At 30.3% G+C, this 22,206-nt stretch overlaps 2 protein-coding genes across 3 annotated transcripts in view; both read left to right on the forward strand.

Annotated features, from left to right (window-relative positions):
- LOC113398947 (agrin-like) overlaps positions 1–22,206 on the forward strand; it is a 331,801-nt gene that overhangs the window by 296,499 nt on the left and 13,096 nt on the right. The gene's annotated exons all lie outside the window — the stretch shown is intronic.
- LOC113394675 (uncharacterized) overlaps positions 1–22,206 on the forward strand; it is a 40,580-nt gene that overhangs the window by 13,369 nt on the left and 5,005 nt on the right. The window contains exon 1 of one of the 2 annotated variants that reach the window (XM_026632074.2): positions 4,020–4,179. The exons of the other annotated variant lie outside the window; for it this stretch is intronic. The gene's annotated coding sequence lies outside the window, so the exon portion shown is untranslated. Of the gene's footprint in view, positions 1–4,019; positions 4,180–22,206 lie in introns of those variants that run through there. 2 annotated transcript variants of the gene reach the window in all.

A 22,206-nucleotide genomic window follows, 5' to 3' on the forward strand; every position in this document is an offset into this window, starting at 1 on the left:
TCAAAAATTTAATTAACTTGTCAAACGTCACTTAAATGCAATCATATTATTTTTTATACAACTCCATTACCTTATTTCCATTACTCCTTTAAACTTTATTATTTCATAAATTGTTTAGATTCTAAAAAAAAATATTTATTTTTAAACTAATATATAACTTTAAATTCATATATATATTATGTTATTCGACTGTTAATATCTATCTGCAATCATTGATTAAACCTTATACTATTTAATAAATCCAATTAAACTTGCGCAAATATTACTTTAGAAAAATCACAAGTTTTGAAGTCAAAGATGTTTTCAAAGAATATTCGTGTAATTACAGAACATCATTAGTATCAGTTAATACTCATCCTGTTTCATTTCATCTTTTTATCCCATTAGATTCTCCGCAAATCCTCTCTTGCTAAAACCTAGACCTCTTTAATATGAATAGATGAATCATACAAGATCTCTTAAACATACAAACATACATATGACATGTACAATATATATTATATATATACATATATAACGACATATTATTAGTGTAAGTAAACTTACGAGGCTTTCCCTTCTACGTAATCAGCTTGGTTTAATATTACACGTGCGTCTAAATGTGCAAATTCTTGTTAGTACGTTACTACTTAGCAAACATTTAACTAATTGAGCAGGAAAACTTATACCTTTATAGTCGCAGGCTTTTAACTTCGTTAGCAGAATAATAGTAGCATTTATACGACTAGGTAAAATGGACTTAACCCTTAAAGACTTTAAGAAATGTTACAATGTCTTGTATTTTCGTATAATTTGATGGCCTATTCAGTAGTTACTCCTTTAGTATCATAAAAATGAACTAGTAGTTCATAAATAGGTAACATTATTTCTCAAAGCTTAGCCAATAAATATATATAATCTCATACCTATGACTTTTGATTGGTGGAAAAGAGTAACTTAAATTAGGAGTTTCTTTCCGATTGGTAGAATCTATATTCCGAACTTGTGGTTATTTTAAGTTTAATCTTATATCTGTAAAATTATATGTTAAAAATATTTGAATAGAGGTATATTTGTTTTAATATTTGAATATTAACGCCATGTAGAAATCAATTCCTTTTTTAACTAAAAAGGACAGCACTTTGATATACAAAGTTAATTTTGCTTGTTTGCTTAAGAAATTAATGAAGTCACAATCAGTAAAGATGTTTGTATTGTATGTGATCATAATAATTATAGTAAGAGGAATTTAATAATGGAAATCAGAGATTTTCCTATCTGTCTGAAAATTTCTAACACGATTTTTTGGCCTATCTGCTATAGTTTCACAACTTTCGATTGGAAATCACGCAGACTGACAATTTTCTCTCTACCCGCGTTACCGTAATGAGCTGTATCTCAAAGAATATGGCACTAATAAACCTATAGATAACTTATTTCAGTCCTAAAACTATAAAATATCGTTATATTAAAATTCGATGTCAATCGTGTTAGTAGTTTCTGTTGTATGTACATTTGAGTCGTCATTTTACAAAAAACCGGAAAGAAACTCAGTAGTTACTCTTTTTCAATCGAAATCAATTTACATGTATTATTAATATATAATTATATTTTAAAAAATATTTAGTAATATATATACTTAACTACAGTTAATGACATTTTAGGGCCTATTGACTTCAAGGACCGAGGGTCAAATTCGCTTAGGTTTGTAAATTGACCGGAATTCCGAAAATAGATTGCATTAACAAAACCTGAGGTATCTCTTAAATGAGGCCGAATTTACGTTGTAACACTTTTCAAATAATTTAATAAAAAAAAAAACGTGAGATATCGTGTTTATACAGTAAATAGTAATTAATTATTATTTGAGTTTGCAATACATCAAGTCTTTTGCGTCTTTTGTATATATATATATCTGGGTTTTGTATTTCCATCAACTACCATTGTTTATCTCCGACAAAACAACTTCGGAAACGAAGTCCTTCGTAAAGAAAGGGAAGAAAATGAAAGCTTATTTTCTCTTTGGAATTAAATGTACAGTAAGCGAACACCTATGCATACGTACTTATATTTGTGAGTCAAGAAAATAGGTTCTATTAAAACATTCCTTAATTACTACTTTGTAGGTATCCTAGTGCCTACCAATACTTATTAAGTTACGAATACTGACGATTAAAAAAAAAAAAAATCACCAATTACTATTATGAAAGACGCTTGCGCATCGTGATGGGAAAAATACCAAAAGGCTTAATATTACAACCTACTTTCGGTGACGTAAGACAAAAGACTATAAACTATTTAAAACTTGACCCCGGTGTCGCATGTACTGAAGGGTCAGGTGCGTTTCAAGTTACACTGGTGGTGTCAACGCTTCTTCATAGACTTCGTGGTTCCAAAACTCATTAAATAAACAGTGACGTGTAAAATGAATGGTGTCAGTCAGGAAAATAAGTCTCTTTTTTTGCTAAAATTTATTGCAACATTTTTGCTTCAATAATAAGCTATATAAGTATTTCTTTTAAATATTTATGAAGATAATTATTATTATGATTGAAACGGAAAAAGAATACTATTTTTTTATAGTGTTGGCCACATCTGCTGTTCTCAAGAGAAACTATCCAATCTGCGCTATCTTTTTTGGTACGACAAATTCGTCACTACAGTGTACTAGTGCAACGTAAGAGTGTAAACATTGCTGACTTCCTTACTCCGGACAGCCACTGAGCTTTTCTTAACATAAAGCCTACAATTTTTTTTAATTATCAGAATCCCTATAGTTTTTTTTTTTTACAAAGGATTATGGAAACAAGCGATTCTATTAATTGCACAAAAGAAACGAAAACAGTTCAGCCCCGAACGGAAGAATAAACACTGTGTTATAGGTAATCGGATTCCCCCGCCATGCCCGGAAGTGACCCAGCTTAATCAACGAGCAAACTCAATGAACCTTTATTTTTGCCTTCATTCGCTCCATATTTCCTCTCTGGAAATGAACACGATGTACCTGGAAAAAGAACGTGTACGATTAAGTTAAAAATATGTTATTTACACAGCTTAAAATACTCATAAATTACACTTCTAATTTTAAAATTAAAGGTAACGGATTTTCATTTAAATCATTTAAATAAAGAATACTTTTGAAATTGTACATACAATTTGTATTCCTTATCTAATAATACCTTGTTTGAAAACAATTAACAAGTTAGCATCGCTATATAAAACAAGATACTGCTATGTTACATCTTGACCAGTTTCTTAGAACGTACAAATGATTAAGAAAAACAATTGGGGAGTTGTGTTAGCATTTTGCGCTGCTAACTTGATATGTTTATTTGTCTGACTAACCTTCTTTTCTCACGTATTGGTCACGTATTCCACACGTCAGATTTGTATAATAAAAGTTAGTCGTTTGCATTTAGACGTAATTGTACATTTTATGATTTTTTTTTAATCATTTGAACAATGACAAAAAATGATATTGATCTACTTAAAACTTAAGCAGCTACAAAAATAAAACAAACTTGATATTTTTATCGATGATTTGTTATTAATGAATATAGATTATAAATTCTAACTACGTCACTCAATAAATACTACAAAATAAAATATTATCCAACACCAATCTGTGGTTAATAAATGCGAGTTTATCTTAACTTACGCATACTCTCATAGAATGTTCGAGATGAATTATTTAAGTATGATGGGAAGATATAAATTTAAAAGCAATTTCAAATATATTTCCCACAATTTACACGGGATATAACCACAGGGATATACACGCTTCGACAATTTCACCTGGGTATTATAATCTCATTTTTGAATCGAATTTGTTTACGTGCGAGAAATCCCGCTTGACTTTAGCTTACAAGTTACGTTTCTTGAGCGTTGATCAATGCAAGGATTATATCCATAGCGGCGGAGATGAGCAACTGTATAGTTGTAAGTCAAGGCGAGAAGGAAATGAATGAAAAAGTTATCGATACTTGTATCAGAAAAGCGTCTCACGTGCAGGGCACACGATGCCGTATTACTTCAGTCGAGTTCGGCGTTCCTGTCGAGTGAACGCGGTTACATTTCTGAGCGTTATATTTATACAAATAATTCTGATCTGATTAGTGATTATATTTCGATTTTAATATAATATCGTGTGGGTTATTTCAATAGAATCAATTTTCGGAGCAACGCTTAGGAACAAAAAAGGTTTGTTTTTTATTGTTTAAATATGATTGTTGTATTAATTAATATGACTTAATTGTTTTAATATTAAGTAAAAATTAAAAAAAAATACTTAGGTACGATGGCAATAAAATGATTTTATAAATATATATATATATATATATATATATGATATATAATCAGATATATTTTATTGAGTTATGATAGGTATAAATATTTTTTGTCGTCCGAGAAGTCTCAAATTAGAATACGAAACAATGAAGGTTACGACACATCTATACATACCGACGTATGATTCATCGAAAATTAAAATAATAATCATAAACAAACAATGCGGTTGTCGGTTCTAATGTGCACTGCATTTTTATTATAATTACATATATTTTAAATTTAGAACTACGAAAATTTTAACGGTATAATATTTGTTAAATTCTTGATCGAAAGTCTTGTCAAGTTATTTGAATTTTTATTTCAAAAATATATTTAAAAATTCCTATGACAAAATTCCAACGCTTATCATTTTTTATCTATGGTTACAATGATATTGATAGGTATTCAGACTATTTCATTTAAATATATTTATTTTATATTTCTGATTTAACATCAACAAGATCTATTTATTCAGTTAACATTCTTTTACAAACACAGATGCTTTTCCCTTTTGTTAAAAATCATTAATATTCGACCTGAATAACTTTTCAATGCATAGACAGACATTGCCTTTAAAATATACACGAGAGCTAAAACATTCAGTAAAACTTCAATTTTAGCACCATTCGGCTTTAGGTTTATTAGTAAGATCTAATTTATACCTTCATTAATTTTTCATCAAAGCACTGAGCTCAGTTAATTAAAGTTTTATAAGAAGTTAAAATTTATAATTCGTTGGTACTGTAATATATATAATATAATATAATATATATATATAATGTATTAAAATCGCTAATAAAACTGGCCTTGCATGACCACATACACGACATATTCTCAACGTCTTGTACATATTCATCATTAACTCAAACTTGTTATGATAAATAAAAAAAACTATTTCCCTATTCAAAACCATAGAGATTTATGTTCAGTGTGGAATTATATTAAACAATCAATTCTGTGTATAAATTTGTTTCTGTATACAAAACTGGTTTTGTCAAACATCTGGTTTTCATATTAGACATTAATCCAAAAATGAGTTCAGTTTTGCGAAATCCAATAAATATTTATAAAGACAATGGATTATTATTACGAAACGTACAAACAATTACGGATACGATACAGGTATGTGTTTTGTTTAGTTTATAAATAAATATCTTTAGTACTAATACCGCAATCAGATTTCTAAGAAAAATATATATATTTACCTGCAATGAGCAAAGTTATTGCGTAATAAATGCCATCTAAACAAAAAAAATTGACCTGCCAATACAATTCGACGTGCGTATTTTTTTAAAACTATCCCGCTAAATTTTGATACCCACATTTGAAAAAAAACGATTAATCAAAAACAATGTAAAGATATATTATAATATTAATATTATATTATATATCTATTATAAATTTAATTCTTATGTAAAACCTTATTATATAAGAGTTTTATCAGTACAAATAAACCATGTACTTTCAGTAGACGTCCTTGCAAGGCAATCCACAACTAAATTTTCATATTCGAATAAACCCACGACTCGAACTCACGTAAGACCTACATCATATTTCACCGTGAGATAGGTACGTATTATATTGTCATTAATATAATCCGACAGTTACAAGTACGACTAAGCCATTACTTTCACTGAGCACACATCACGACTAGCGTTACAGGAACACAATCCGTATCGTATCTAATCGAAATCGTTATGATCGTGCGGTTCTATAAAACGATCTTATTAGATAATTGTAATCTTGATATAATCATCATGTCTACAGATAATTTTATTCTTTCGTTATCTTAACTTTCAAATGTTTACGTTTATAAATGTAGGAAGATTGACTACCTTTTGTATGTGGTCTCGAACTCCTGATAGACATTGGCTCTGTTAAGAAATATCAACCATCGCTTCCATCGTTAATGTGCCAGCAACTTTGGGAATATGTTATTCTCTTGCGCCTGTAGTTACCTTGCATCACTCAGCCTTGATACGGGAACACAATAATACTGAACATTGCTGATTGGTGAAAAATTTATGATGGATGGGTGGTATTTACACAGACGGGCTTGCACAAAGTCCTACCGCAAAGTAAATTTAAACTAAGGGTATTTGTGTCATCGCTTAGGAAAGCTATTCCAAGTCGCGGTTAGTAACTAGTGTGATGTTTGACTTCAATTTTATTAAAAAATACTTAATTATAATTTCTTGAATAATTATGTAAAATTATAATAAATTTTGTGTTTTTTAATTTTAATGTTGTTTTTAATAATGATAATACTGTGTATTTTCCAAGAAATAAAAGGTGAATAAATTTAAAAATGTCTATTTGATCTTTTTATGTTTTTGTGAAGAATTCTCATGAATTTTTTTGCTGTTAAATATGTTATGAGCTATGTTGTTGATGTGTATTTTCTATAGCCGTGTGCCCAGGTGTGCGGTCAGGTGTCGAAATGTTTGCTTTGAAACTAGTTACAAGGCCCAAGAATGTAATATCACTGGTTTTCAATTAATTAAATGGATATGACATTCGCTTACTATTTGAACGACTATAATTAACGACGAGGTATTCGATACTTAAATTTTTTCAAGCAATTCTATTTTTGAAATTTCGTATTATAATAAAGTCTGACCGAAACAGAAAAGGTTATGATAAACAGGTTTTATATTTTTTTATTAAAAACAATTGCTTAATATTATTTTCAATTTTTAATTTCCAGCCGTCTAACTCTCCCTAGACACGTTTTGGCTTTGAAATTCATGATATTTATAGGAGCGTTCGTTGTTTATAAATTGTATTTTGCTAATGTAACCGTTTATATTTATTAAAATAATGATCTCATAATACTTTTTTAAATAATTAGATGCCAAGCAAACCAAACAATAAAATGAAAAAAAAAACACGGAGTTTTATATAAACATCTTTAATAGAAAAATTACTTTTTCATAGTCATCTAAAAATATTATTCACATGGTTTTCTTGTATCTGTTATAATAATTTAAGAACGACGAAATCATTAATAAAAAAATCTTTATAAAAAAAATTATGCAACGTCCAATTGCATGTAAACGTCTTTAAACTATTTTTTTTTTATTTTAATACAGTATGAAACAAATCTGATTCGTTTTGGAGAGACCAATATTGATATGATTAAAAATTTTAAATTTTACAATTCATTTTACTATAATTCAAAATCATACTCGCTAACAAAATCTCTACTCAATGTTTAATGTTAAACATTCATAAATATTTTTTTTTTTCATAAAAATCTCATTTTACTACAAATATAAAGTATTGAATTACAAAAAAGAACGCAATTTCAAGCATTACTATTATTTAGTGCTCCGATAACTTAAACTTACGTTCTAGTTATTTCCTGGTGCTCACCTAATAGTGAGCAAGCTATTGTACCATTTAGAACGACGTTACCTACCGTGCCGGTGGGAAGATAGAGATCACTGAACTTTGCCGATGCCCATTCATTTCACATTATTTCCGACTCGCTGATACGGGATTAGCGGGTATCAGCTGTATTTCATTGAGTCCCAACTAAACTAACATTTCATTATTTTCGAAAGAGAATTTATTGCAATGAGTATTGACGTTATGTAATTTATTGAAAGCCATAATACCGCTATTAGTATTTCAAATTTATGTAATTGTGTTTTTGTGATTGTTCTACGCGTTTTTAAGTAATAAACGTCTAAGCAGTTGCTTTGACCTTTTGAAAAGTAATTATCTTAGTAAAACAGAGTATTCCATATTACGTTACAAATTACTCGTAACTTTGTATATTGTTGTAAATATATCCTTTATGTTTTAAATGTCCATATTTACGGTTGTGGTTTACAATCTTGTAAGACAAAGCGCCTTGTGAATATTTCATGATTTAGTCGCCTTTGACAATTTCACTGGAACTCAAAAGTTATTTACTAAACAAAAACGTTGCGAAACAATGAATATTCATTACTACTTGTCATTTAACCTGAAATGACAGTCGGTTATAAGCAATACTAACGCGTAAACACTTTTAAAAAATTACAATGTATAACGATTCATTTTGAAAGTCAAGATGAGCCTGTGGTTAGAAAAATAATAATTAGTAGTCTTAACGAAAATTGTATCGTTTTTAAGAAAAAATATATAAAAAATCAGCTAACTATTTATTTCCTAAAAGAGTTCTATTAATTTTAAGGTTTTAGTATTATTTGAATGAAAAAACGTGTATACGTTTAAAAGAAAAACTGATACCATCTAACTTCATAAACGTAAAAAGTTTGCGTAATTTATGATTTTGACTTCGGCGGGGAAGGAAAACATCGTGAGGAAACCTACATATTGTGTATACACTGCATTAGAACAACGTGGTGGACATGCTCCAAATCTTCTTTTTAATGTTTTTACTTCAGCAATAATAATACAACTTTATAGGCACGATGACGGTAAAATATCAAGTCTTATTTAAGTATATAACGTAACTCACTACGAGCTTATGCTGATGCAACCTTGCTCCCATTACATTTAATTTTTAAATTGAAATTTTAGTAAATCCAAAAACAATGCACATTCCTAATAATTCTTTAAAAAGAGGTTACGGTAGAAAAAAAGGGCTATCGAAAATTCACAGTAACAGTCCAAAGACTGAAAGTTGGATGTTTGTACACTATCGTGCCTCGAAAAGCACATAGAGCCGTTGGTCCTGTGCCTGAACTCTTTCCGGTCGTGTCCGATTTGCCGTCCTATTATGACAGTGTACCTGTGTTTGCACAAAATACAAATGTAGTATTTTGTGCACTACATTATATCCTGCGTAGTTAATTGGTTTCCCATGAGATTGTCGGCTGTGAACGAAATCGGCTCGACGACATCATCAAACGTCACGGTGTGATCTCGACCTAAGTCCAATCTTGGTATATATTTTGCTATACTGTACTGGGAAATAACTTTTACCGTATTTTATGGATACTTTTTACATTTACTCCTTAAAGTTTTATAGTATTCAAAGACACAACATTGACGCCATCGTAAACAAAATTCATTTGGCGACTTAAGTACCTAAAATGTTATTACGTGTTAAAGGTAAAATTTTACATAAAATCATTTTAATGTTTATTAGCCTTGTGTTTTTATTAAGGTTATTTATTAACCGATCGTAACATTGTATCTTCAATAATAACACTTAAAATCATATCTACTCTCACTCTTATAAAGACTAATATTTTAGGAAGTTGTTACTATCCGAGCTTAGACGAAACAATTACCAAGAAACAGGGTCATTAATTTTGCAGTAATTTGATACATTTTTCATTTATTATATGTTTGCCCTGACTGGTTATCAACGCACTGCCAACTTTATGGAAACTTGGAATAAGGGTTTATTTTATAATAGAAACCACTAATAGAGGTTTTTAGGAAATAAAAACTTAGCCCCCCTAGGGCGCCCAACTTTTTGTGATGGATAACTTTGTATAAACGTTCTTACGAAGTCGGAACGGGTAGCAAACTCTTTTGCATTATGAAACATAATAAAACTAGCAAATAAGTAACTGTACCATTTATCATATTAAATATTGCTATCGGTGTTATAATGTAGTCAAAATTCCCAAAAACCTCACCCAAAAACAATAAGAAATAATTCGTAAAGTATTTTATGCAATAAACCTTATTGAAATCCAGTTGGAATTCCTTTAAGTCTCAAAGAAAATACTGGCTCGTTTTATTAACCGTCAGCTTGCAATTCATTGAATCTAAGGCATTATGTGAGCCCGACACTCAATAGAACTGCTCCCGCTTTGAGCCGAAGGTAAGAAAAAGGCACAGTTCTACCGCGTGAAAGCCTAACCCGATTCAGTAATAAAGACAGCAACCGCATTGGCGAATAATACAGAACTTCAATCTACTTATTGAAAAGTATACCCCTTTGTTCCCTTTGATTTATATTTAATCGCTGTACGCTTTCATTCATCTGCTATTTGTAATTCATTGCTTAAAAATAACTGCAAATATATTTAAAGTGACTGATTGACATGCAATGAACAGCCTAACCGGGTTGGTCTAACAAATAAACGAATCTAATTAGAGATGAAAGTATGTAAGATTTTTTTTTTTTTTTTTATTTGTTACATATATTTTAGTTTAGACTTTTATTTAAAAGAGTCGCAGTGATTGATAAGATATCTAATCGAGTACACGGCTAGCTTATAACTTTTTTGTAAGTATCTCGGTATTAGTAGTATAGTATTTGTAATTAATGGCAATATTTTTACTGGCAACACGCGTCGGGATAAAGAGGTTTTTTTGATTAATTATCAAAAAATGTTGTGTAATTTTTTAAAGATGTCATCGGACAGGATGAATTATTAACTATTACAAACTCAAAAGTTGCTAACTGTTTCATTAGAAACGCATCACAATATACATAATCACTGATTGCTGATCATGCAAGCAGATCGAATTACAAAAGTGACAAAGTAAACACTATAAATAACAACTAGCATGCATTATCGTTACGTCATAGTCACGTGACTTGCGTTTTCATGCATATCCATCATATTTTCTTATTAACATAATTATATGAAGATGTAATACGTAACGCGTTTTAATCTGGACGGACCAGAGTTTATGCCAAAGAATGTGCCAAATATTTAAAAAAAATCTCGTCAATTCTAAACAAAATTGGACAAAGTTTGGAAATGAATGGAAAAAAATCACGTCATCGCCTTCACAAATGTAGCTTATAATAAAACTTAACCTAGAGGCTTTGCACAATATCTACTCTCTTTTGCGAAGCAAAGTATTGCTCTAACCAATATTTATTATTTATCCAATATTAGTATTTCGTAAATGTATATTTTTATTTTGTTCCGTTTAAGGCTCGGAGTATCCAATATCGAAAGTGTAAGCATCATATATTACCGGGTATTTGATAAATAAATTGACACGAAGCCTGGATTCGATGAGTCATCGCTAATCTCAGCCATCCTCGATGCTAACGTCACGCCAGCTGACCTCTGCACGGTCACGATTTAACTTACTTGTTATATTGTAATGGCACCGAACACTAAAAGAATTTCATTTCAATTTTTCTTTTTGCTCAACGACATTCTTATGAAAAGGTGACACGGATGGAAAGGTGATACCCAAATTTTTAGTCTTACACCATTTATTTCACCGTGTGGTATTAAACGCATCTACCATCAAACAGCAATATGTAACATTTTTGTGTTCTGAGGAATTACAGACAGAAGTTACATTACATCTTAGTCCCCAAGGTTGGGCGCTGAATTGACTATATAAGAGATGGTAAATATTTATCACACTGTCATTGTCTATTAGCAGTAGTGACCGTTGACCATCAGATAGTCCATATTATGCCATTATAACGAATAAAAAAAAATATATTTAATAGAATTCTGATGTAAAATAAAACATATAACCAAAGAATCAGTTCTTATTTATACTAAAAGATAAATGATACCGGACATTGGCCAGTAATGCTGCGGTTGATCACCGCACTATAGATCTTAGGAATTCAACCCACGTTGATAGTACAGTGTTGCCATACAACTCAATAGCTTTAATGCTAAAAGACTGTAACGGATTAACAGACCTAAATACATCTCTTGAACTATTCAGAATTTACATTAAAATGTTTATGTGAAAGTGTGAATTATTCTTATTTAATAAATAATCAAAACTAAAACATTAAAAACACAAGTTATTTGTAAGAACTTAATCATGATTATCTCAACTCCGATAACACGAACACATTTAAATAACACGAATTCTGAGATATTTTTTGAATAAGGCCGATTTAAAAAGTTTAGTATTGCAAATTGTATTACAACAGTCTTATCACAAGAAGCAAATAAAGTAGTGACCGCAATTGCTTTATTTGCATTATGGAATTTAGTTATTGGATTATTAATAATAGATATCGAAAACGATAGTGGTCGATAATTTTTATCGATTAATTTAATAGTTCTATTATTAATTCGTTCACCTTTCATAGAGACAGTCTCAATTTTATTTAACTTTGAACTTTGATATGACGTACCTCCTATTATATTTAGACGTGACGTGATTTGACTACAGTCACCGCCGAAGGCCTATTTTTACAACATTATATAATAAATTGGCTTCCCTTGTTTAAGGGGAAGCCAACACACTGTTTTGTCTAGGAATTACTTAATTTTTTACGTATTACGTAACCTAAATATTATAGTATTGTATAATAATTTAAGCCTACCTTTTTTTTCTAATGTAAAGTAATTTTTTATATGCTGTATATTCATTAGTAACAGCAGGGCCGGATTTAGAGGGGGCTACCGGGGCAACTGCTCTGGGGCCTATACATGAGAAGGGCCTGGAATTAACAAATGTCTGGATATAGTCAAATTATAATTATGTCACTAATTATTGTTTTAAAATTTACCGACACAAAAAACGAAATTATAGCTTACTGATCAAAATTAAAATATTTAAATTAATTCATAATATAATTACTAGGGTATTCACGTCTCTGTTGCTCTAGGGCCTCCAGATCTTTAAATTAGATTCATTCCCATCATGCTTATTATACTACTTAAAAAATAAAATCTACGATCGTACGTCCTCGAAAGATGGAATAAGGCACTTTTTTGATTTGTCAAATACAAACAAGTCATACCATAAATATATTTCCTAGCTCGCTGTAACATTAACAAATACCCCGGCTAAAGCTATATACGGCTATACGTCTGTGTTCAAACATCCGTATTTTTTACACGTTTGTATTCGAAATCGTACCTCATCGCGACGTAAATACTGATCACGTGCTTACGTGATCTATACCGTACAAGGCAGTTTCTCTTCCCTTTCTTGTTAAGAATGAAAATAAATAATATATTAATATTCCGAAGAAACATGAACTGTGTTTAAATCAATGTGTGAACTTTTTTTTTTATTAGAGAGGGATAGCTATATTATTGGTGTATAGAATGTAGATAATATTCAAAATTTTACACAATTGCTTTTTTAATTAAGTTTCGACTTAGCATGTGAATTTATGTATGGTGTTATTTTAATTAAAGTATAACCTTTTTATAATCGTTAATGAGTTTGTCTCAAGGAAGAATAATAGTAAAAAATTGGTAAAAAACCGTGTAAAAGCGCAGTTAGCCTAAACATAAATAATAAAAACCTACAAGTAACGTCAACTTAATAATTTTAATGAGTTATATAATTGGAAAAAGAGTCTAATCGTTTTTTCCTAAGTAACTAAAAAACCAAAGGTACCTATTCCAAACTAAATAATACTTTCAGCTCTGCCTTTTTAAATTCGTCGTTTGGACGAAAGAAACAAAACGACACATACATACAAAGGTCAAACGTATAAATTTTTACCGTCCTCAGGGATCCTTTATTTTCCGAGTAAAACGGAACCTTATATAATCAAGGAAAATCTACTGCTAACATTAAAACTCACATATATAAAACTTGCACTGACCAAATATATGTGATCGTCATTTCACTGATCCCTTATAAACACATTATCATTATTCTAATTTATGTACTATCTACATATATATAATGGTTGTTTTTGTTTGGCAATCACGTGAACACGTTCGTAGATCGTTACAAGGTATTATCTTTATTAATTCTGTTAATATTTTCATATTATTTTATTTAATGCACAGCGAACCGGGCGGTAACAGCTAGTACATTTATATGAGGAAAATTAAGTCTTTATTGCACACAAGGTAAAATCATAAGTGTCTTATTGATTTACGAAAACTCGTTGTAACCTACACGATATTTTTTATTACATGAATAAATCATTTTACTTAAAATTATCAAAATCAATTTACCATACATTTTTAATTAATGATTTCGAAATAACAAGTGCTTTGTCAATTAATAATTTCGCGTACAAATTGACAATGGATGATAAAATACGAAGTGTTCCTTAGTAAATATATACAGGACATAAACTCGCGAACACAGCCATTAAAGTTTCCATGAGGGAGAAAAGTTAATCACGATTTATGATTGAAATATATCATCTCGTTGTATGCTAATAAATTCGCAATAAATATGAGAACATAACTTGTGTTAAACACAGACAATTGGCTTGGAAAGTAACAAACGTTTACTCATATTAAGCTCGATAGACATTTTGAGCCGCGATAGTACAGTCGTTCGAATACATACCTCAAGTTCTTATACAGAAATCGCGGGTTCACATTCGAGCTTTTCAATTCTTGATGGTATAGAATTCTTGACAAAACCTGCAAGTACTGGATGAACATGTTTGCAGCGTGTACTTCTATCAAACGATGGTTACTTACCTTCCTTCTTTATGAAGACGAAACGACATCAAAACGGCCATTTCTCACCAGACGCACTTTCTTTTTACTTTGTACTCTAAAAGTTTTATTTATTGCCTCAATTACCGTTGTTAATAGTTCCTTTTACTTAACGGATGTTTTTTTTTGCTTCTTTAACGTCACTTAAACTCAGCTTACGAGCTGACAAGTGATTAAACTTCAACATAGCGTTTATTTTTGTCGTATTACTATGTGATAAATATCGTTCTGATTAATGCAGGCATACTTTTATTTAAAATACACACACATACACATGGATAATACACGAATATAAAAAATACGTAGGATATAAGATACTACATCTATAAATTTATGTTAAGGAAAAGCTAAACAAAATTTCCATATTCAGAAACACAGCTCAGCGTTTTTGAAATAGCAAACTGTATGCGGACTCTGCCTTATGTCCTGGAATAAAGCCAAACGAAGGATACAAATGCAAATACTATCCGCTTCGAGCAAAAATTAAGCGATGATTAATGGCATACGATAGAAGCTGTATTCTTGTGAATTATCATTTTATTTACAACCAAAGTACCCTTAGCTCGTTGAAGCATAGATGTTGATTCTATATTATATTTAACTGTACAATAAAGATACATAAGATATAGGTACGTATATTGTATTTGGGTAACAGGGGATCGGGGTATTTCAAAATTGTTTAATCTATTTTAGATCATTAAAAACAGTCTGCGACGCCATCTTGGTATCACATTACTCAATAACAGAAACTGATATAGAGTTGAAATAAACATGTTGGTACTTTAAATATGACTTTTGTTACTTAATTTATAACCCATCTTAAATCGAATTATGTTCTTATTTCAAAAATCCTTGAAAGGTTTACTTGGTGGTAGGGCTTTGTGCAACCTCGTTTGGTTAGATACCAAATATTCCAACGCCAAACAACACTGATTAGTGTTGTTATGTTCCGGCTTGAAGGATGAATGAGCCAGTGAAACTACATGTACAAGGGACAGTTTCCATGTCTTTCCAAGGATGGTTAATATTTCTTAAAGTGCATTTGTCTATGGTCACCGTTGGTGAACATCTAGACTATATACTCGTCTGCCTATCAATTAATAAAAGAAAAATAATTTGTCTAAATTTTTTTTTAGTATTTATTTCAAAATGAGAGAAATGAAACTAACTTCATTCGAAAGTGACAAAGTGCAGAAAATAAGCGACTTAAAAAAGTATATACGATATTTAAGTTAATACTATTATCGTTGAACGTGTGCGAAATTAAATTGGTTTTAAATTACGTTCATAATAATTGTATATATTCTACTTATGCTTAAATTTTACTTTTCCGTCAAATCCAAATTTAAAGTACAAAAGGAAAAATAATAAATCATTTTAGACGTCTATAGTCAATTCATTCATCTAATGAGCTGAATTTAATGACGATATATTTTATAGCAAATACGTGCAGTTCGTGTAATGCGGTAACCGTTAAGATGTAATTCGAAAAATAGTTCACGTTGACAGTCTTTCAAATTAACCCGTCATAGAAACTGTTCTAACAATATAACGGAAATCCATTAAATTGAATCATATATTACACAAATTCTAATTTATATTACAATTAGATAATATTAAAGCCGAGATGGCCCAGTGGTTAGAACGCGTGCATCTTAACCGATGATTTCGGGTTCAAACCCAGGCAGGCACCACTGAATTTTCATGTGCTTAATTTGAGTTTATAATTCATCTCGTGCATGGCGGTGAAGGAAAACATCGTGAGGAAACCTGCATATGTCTAATTTCAACGAAATTCTGCCACATGTGTATTCCGCCAACCCGCATTGCAGCAGCGTGGTGGAATATGCTCCAAACCTTCTCCTTAAAGGGAGAGGAGGCCCAGCAGTGGGTAATTTACAGGTTGCTAATGCTAAAAAAATAAATATATATTAAATATACTTATTTCAGTATTTAAGAATACATAGCGTTAAGTAATTGTTTAAGTAATCTCCCCCTAACAGCATTTATAAGTCCACTCGTAATCGTATAGAGCATTTCGATCGATTTGATTTCGATTTGTGATTAGTCATTTAAAAGATAAACCGTGAGTAATGAATGTGTCATATACGATAGTATTTCGTAACTCCATTACAGTTACTCCAGTTCGGAGTACAGATGTTTATAAATTATTTTGTTGATGTACGAATCATAATTAATCCATTTACGACCGCCAACGTAGATGTTGCCCACTCGTTTTTATTGTGACAGTCATTACTACGTTAATTTTTATGAAATAACAAGAAAATTAAATATGTCTTCAAACATTAAACGGTTAATGACCGCTGTGTATGTAAAATTAGTACATTTTTTTTAATTTTTCGCATTTTTATCGTCTTTATGACTCACACTTAGGTAAAAAATTAAACTTACATATATTTAATAAGAAACACACTGATATAAATCAATATAAATTTATATTATAGCTATATCCAGTGCTAATATAATTTCCGTGCTCAAATGTATCAAATGTATATAAATGCCATAGCGATACGGTATATTTTATTCTAATTGATTGTAAATGGTAACCATTAAACATAGACATTGGCTTTGTAAGAAATATTTACCGGGAAATAAGATGATATATCTGTTGCGCCTGTAATAACACTGGCTCACTCACCACCACTCACCTTTCAAGCCGGGACACAACCACACTATTCAAATTTTAAATATTGCTCTGTGGCGGTAGAATATGTGTTGAGTGACTAGTTCCTGCCTAAGTCCTTTCGCAAACTAAATTATTTACGAGTCTCCAACAAAAGATACACACTAAATACATATTCTTAAAATTAAACAATATAGGAGTTACAAGTTGTGTGCTCCTTCGATTATCGGAGACCACAGCACGCACTAAACTTAAGCATTTAAAATAATTTAAATACAATTAAGATAAAAAGTGAAAAAAATATACATAGCAGTAAAAATCAGATACAAATTAGTAACTTCAAATTAAGAATAATCTTATTAATTTAACTTTTTTTTGGTTTAGGTTAAGTATAAAAGTTTATATGATAAAATATTCTAGTTCTTGATAATATAAAAAAAACACATGCATACTACCATGAAGTGACGTCAAACAGTGTCAAAATCTATTAATTTCAATTATACAAGGATCAATTTTATATACCTATACGATTTATCTCAATATACATATTATATACATCAATATTATATAACGATTATTTATGATTACCTAACGATAATATTATAACTTGTACGCGACGTGATTATTGGATTAATTCAGATGATTTAAACATAATTATGTACATTAAATTATACGCTAAAATATGCAAATGACAAAATCATGTTATAGGTATAAAATGTTTGCGAATTAGAACCACGATTTCCGCATCAAAGAATGTTGGTCAAACGCCAATTTTTTTAGACATACGGTGATCGTATAACTATTTTCAATGTCGAAATTATTATTATATTTAACACACTCGCTTATATTTATCTTTAGAAATGAATGTATTAATACACGATACACATCTTGATGAATGGTGTCGCAAATATCAATATTGTATTATCTTGTGTGTAAAATATTTGCCCACGCACTATCTTGTATCGTTAAGCTTACTCAAAGGTTCTTATCATCTCCGGTTGCAGTTGATATGGGTTTTGTGATGCGAGCATTGTGTGTTAGTATTACTTGTGATGCTTTAACGATTATACAAAATACTTATATAATCTATAGACCATATCTTTGTTCCTGTTGGATTTGGCTATGATTATGAATCGTATTAGAGCTTGATTTTTTTCGAAAAATTAATGCTCACTGCTAAATAAGTTTGAAGAAGTTAAGCTAACTCCGTGTTGCTGAAATGTGAAAATGGATGCTCACGTGACAAATTCCGAAACAGTTCTCACAATGTTAATTACGTACAAACTCAATGATACTTGCCTGCGTTCGAACCCGCAATTTTCAATTTATATTCATGTATTCCAACCACTGAACCGTGGGACGATTCAGTGATTGGAATACGCTCACTCCAAATGCTTAATTATATTAAAATCTAAATGAACTAGTTAAAGTACTTTTTTTTAAATATCAATTGTCTAATTGTTGATTGTCCTAATGTTATTTCGCTAATGATAAAAAAAAATGAATTATAACAAGAACATATCATGCTATTTGAATAAAGACAACTAATGCTAATTTTATTGTTAGTAGAGATTACGCCACCTGTCACAAAGACGAAGTACTATAAACGATGATTCATAATGCACTAACAGACACGGAAGCTCTTGGAACTTCTTCCGCGGTCCTTAATGTCCGTCCATGAGTTGAAAGTCACTATGAGAATTCAACATGAATTCCCTTCTAGACATTTCGTTACATAAACACGTAATGAAAATACTAAATACTTATTTCCTCGTGTCTTAAAGGCAATGAGATAAATTCTCTGTTCGATAATAAAAGAAGACTGATGCTCTATACGTCACGTTATGTATTGATAAATAAAAATATCAATAGCATCGTTGTCGATAAAATTATTTATGTTACGGAATGCACATTATTTATATACGTGGTGTATGTATTATATTAGTTACGTGCAAAGTCTTCGCACGGCTACAACTAAGTTTTAATATTGTTATTGGAGGATAGACTAAGTATATTATAATGTCGCAAAATCGAAGTGTAATTCTTTTGTTTCAATATTGTAAATCTATTTGTCAAACTGAGTGCCGTTTGTATTAAAATGATCGCTATATTTATTTTGATAAGGATATTAAATGCAGGTTTTTTAGGTATCACGATAGAACAAACATTTACCTCTTATTTAAGTATAATTTAATAACAAGAAAAATATAATTCAACCATTCATAAAATGTATTAATAGTTTTATCTTGGCATTTTATTGTATACGAATAGTTTTATTTTTATCGATTCAGCGCCATCTAGCGATAGGTTATAACAACACGATTACAAAAATGATCACGAAAAAAAAAGTTTCAATCGGTATCAAAGTACCTATATTAATCTCAAATAAATATACTAACATATATTACTATACTTTACATACACACACTTTTAATATAACTAAAAATAAGTAACCGAACGTATTTGTGTTGCGCAAATGAATTGGAAGTATTCACGTGATTTATTTCTTTTGCTTCCTAACTCGTATGGCCGGAATTTACACGGAAAATACGCAAGGACATCATTACCTGCATACTGAATGTCATTAGTGCGAGTGTTTACGCTGTACTGGGTGTCCCTTAGCTTGTCTCTTCAAACGTACTCGCCTTTCAAGTTTCTTTGAAATAAAACGGATGTGGTAATATGTGCTAGTTCTTGACTCGCGCTATTTGAAACTTAGGTATTACATTTATTAAATTTTGAAGCTTAATACTCATGTCTGACTTACGCATGTATTTTAATATTTACTTCCGTATTGTATATCTAAGAATAAGCTATAGAATATCTTGCTGTTTATTTTCTAATTTAAAGGAAAGTAATTCTGTAATAATATTTGGAAGGTACTGTGAATACAGGGCATAGATACATTATTGGAGCATAAAAAGATATAAAAATATCAAATGAACGTAGAAAATATTTTCGTATATCATATTACTGTTTATTAGGAAATCTAAAAGCTTAAATTGCACGGCTGTCGATACACATGACATTCGATAACCCGGTCTCGATCCTAACGATGTGGTTGCATATACGTTTGTGCAAGATGCATAAATTATCACATATGATGCTGAGGAGCGACTCATTTCATGGGATCAAAGGTCGACGAACTCTTGGCGCCAATTTGATTTACTCTGTTTTATGTAATCGATTATTATCATTGACTACATAGTTTTCTTAATTTAATTATATTACTATTTTCGATATCTACTATACGTGTATATGTACAATATAAGTAAAAATCAATACTTTATTGATAAATTGATTGATTAAGGTAGTTGCAATGTAAAAAAACTAAATTAAATAATATTATAAAGACATGATATAGAAATTATAATAGAAACGTGACGTCCAAAAGATTATCCTTGTAGGCTCGTACCCAGACGCTGGCAGTATTCTCTCTGAATCGCAAGACTTCAAACAATTCGAATTATCGTATATTTTTAATAATTTACTAGTAGACCGTCGGGTCTACTAGTAAATTAATACACGTGGCTGTGGCTACACTATACGTTGAATTATAATATACGATACTGTATAGGTGTATAGCCAAAAACCTCTGAAACATATTGATTATAATGGTACAAATTTCATGATAAAGTACTCAGCGGTTTTTGCGTGATGCACGTTGAAAAACAACAATATTTTTATACATATAGATATAGATATCAATGCAGACATTGTGGCATTCCATTTATGTGCAAAAAAAATTGTCCATTACCTTCCAAATAAACATAACCGTTTCATTAAAATATCCGTTAGTGTTTTATGATTATTTTTAAATATTACAACACTCGCCTTTGCCGTAGGAATTCCACTTGTATACATTACATTAGCAGCCTGTAAATTTCCCACTGCTGGGCTAAGGCCTCCTCTCCCTTTGAGGAGAAGGTTTGGAGCATATTACTATATATATATACCACGCTGCTCCGATGCGGGTTGGTGAAATAAACATGTGGCAGAATTTCGTTTAAAATTAGACACATGCAGGTTTCCTCACGATGTTTTCCTTTACCGCCGAGCATGAAATTCACATGAAATTCAGTGGTGCTTGCCTGGGTTTGAATCCGGAATCATCAGTTAAGATGCACCCGTTTTACCCACTGGGTCATCTCGGCTCTCCACTTGTATACGATGGGTTAATTTAGATGTTCTCTTTATATATGATAAGAAATATCGTTATCGAAATATCGATTGCTTTGCATATATAAAAAGTCGATTACACAATGCACTTTTGTCACGAGCAAGGCTAAGAATCGTTACGTGATTGAGTGTACAATACTTACGACAATGGAAAGTTGTCTCGTATCTTAATTAATTACGATGATGATCAGAATTTAAAATTATTTATAAATAAACTTGTATTTCGACCTATTTTACGATCCAGATTTTTTTTTTTTAATTGCAATTTGGGAATGCTTTAAACTGTATTAAGCCGATATTAACGAGGATGTGTGTTAAAAAGATTTTATTATTATTAAATAATATACAGTTTTTTTTTTATAATTTATTAACACAAAGTTTTTTCTTAATCTTATTTCATCAAAAATAATTTTATGAATATTGTATAGATTTCGGTTTTGTTTACTTGGTAAAATTTCGGACGTTTCAAATACGAAAAAATTAATCTAAACGCTCATCCATAAAAATAAACATATTAGTAAATATTTATTTATTAAAAGTGTTACGTAATAACATCAGCCACCGTTAGATATGCAAAAATCATACACCTAAAATACTTCAGTTTCATAATTCTACCGTACAGAAAAAAAAATCTAATGGACAATAACTCATTAATATACAATATTATTCACTAATAACTTGTTATGTAACAAAAAATATCCAGGATAAAAGAACGAATATATATTTAATTTCATTTTAATACAA

Source organism: Vanessa tameamea, chromosome 2, assembly GCF_037043105.1.
Source record: "Vanessa tameamea isolate UH-Manoa-2023 chromosome 2, ilVanTame1 primary haplotype, whole genome shotgun sequence".
Classification (NCBI taxonomy): Eukaryota; Metazoa; Arthropoda; class Insecta; order Lepidoptera; family Nymphalidae; genus Vanessa; species Vanessa tameamea.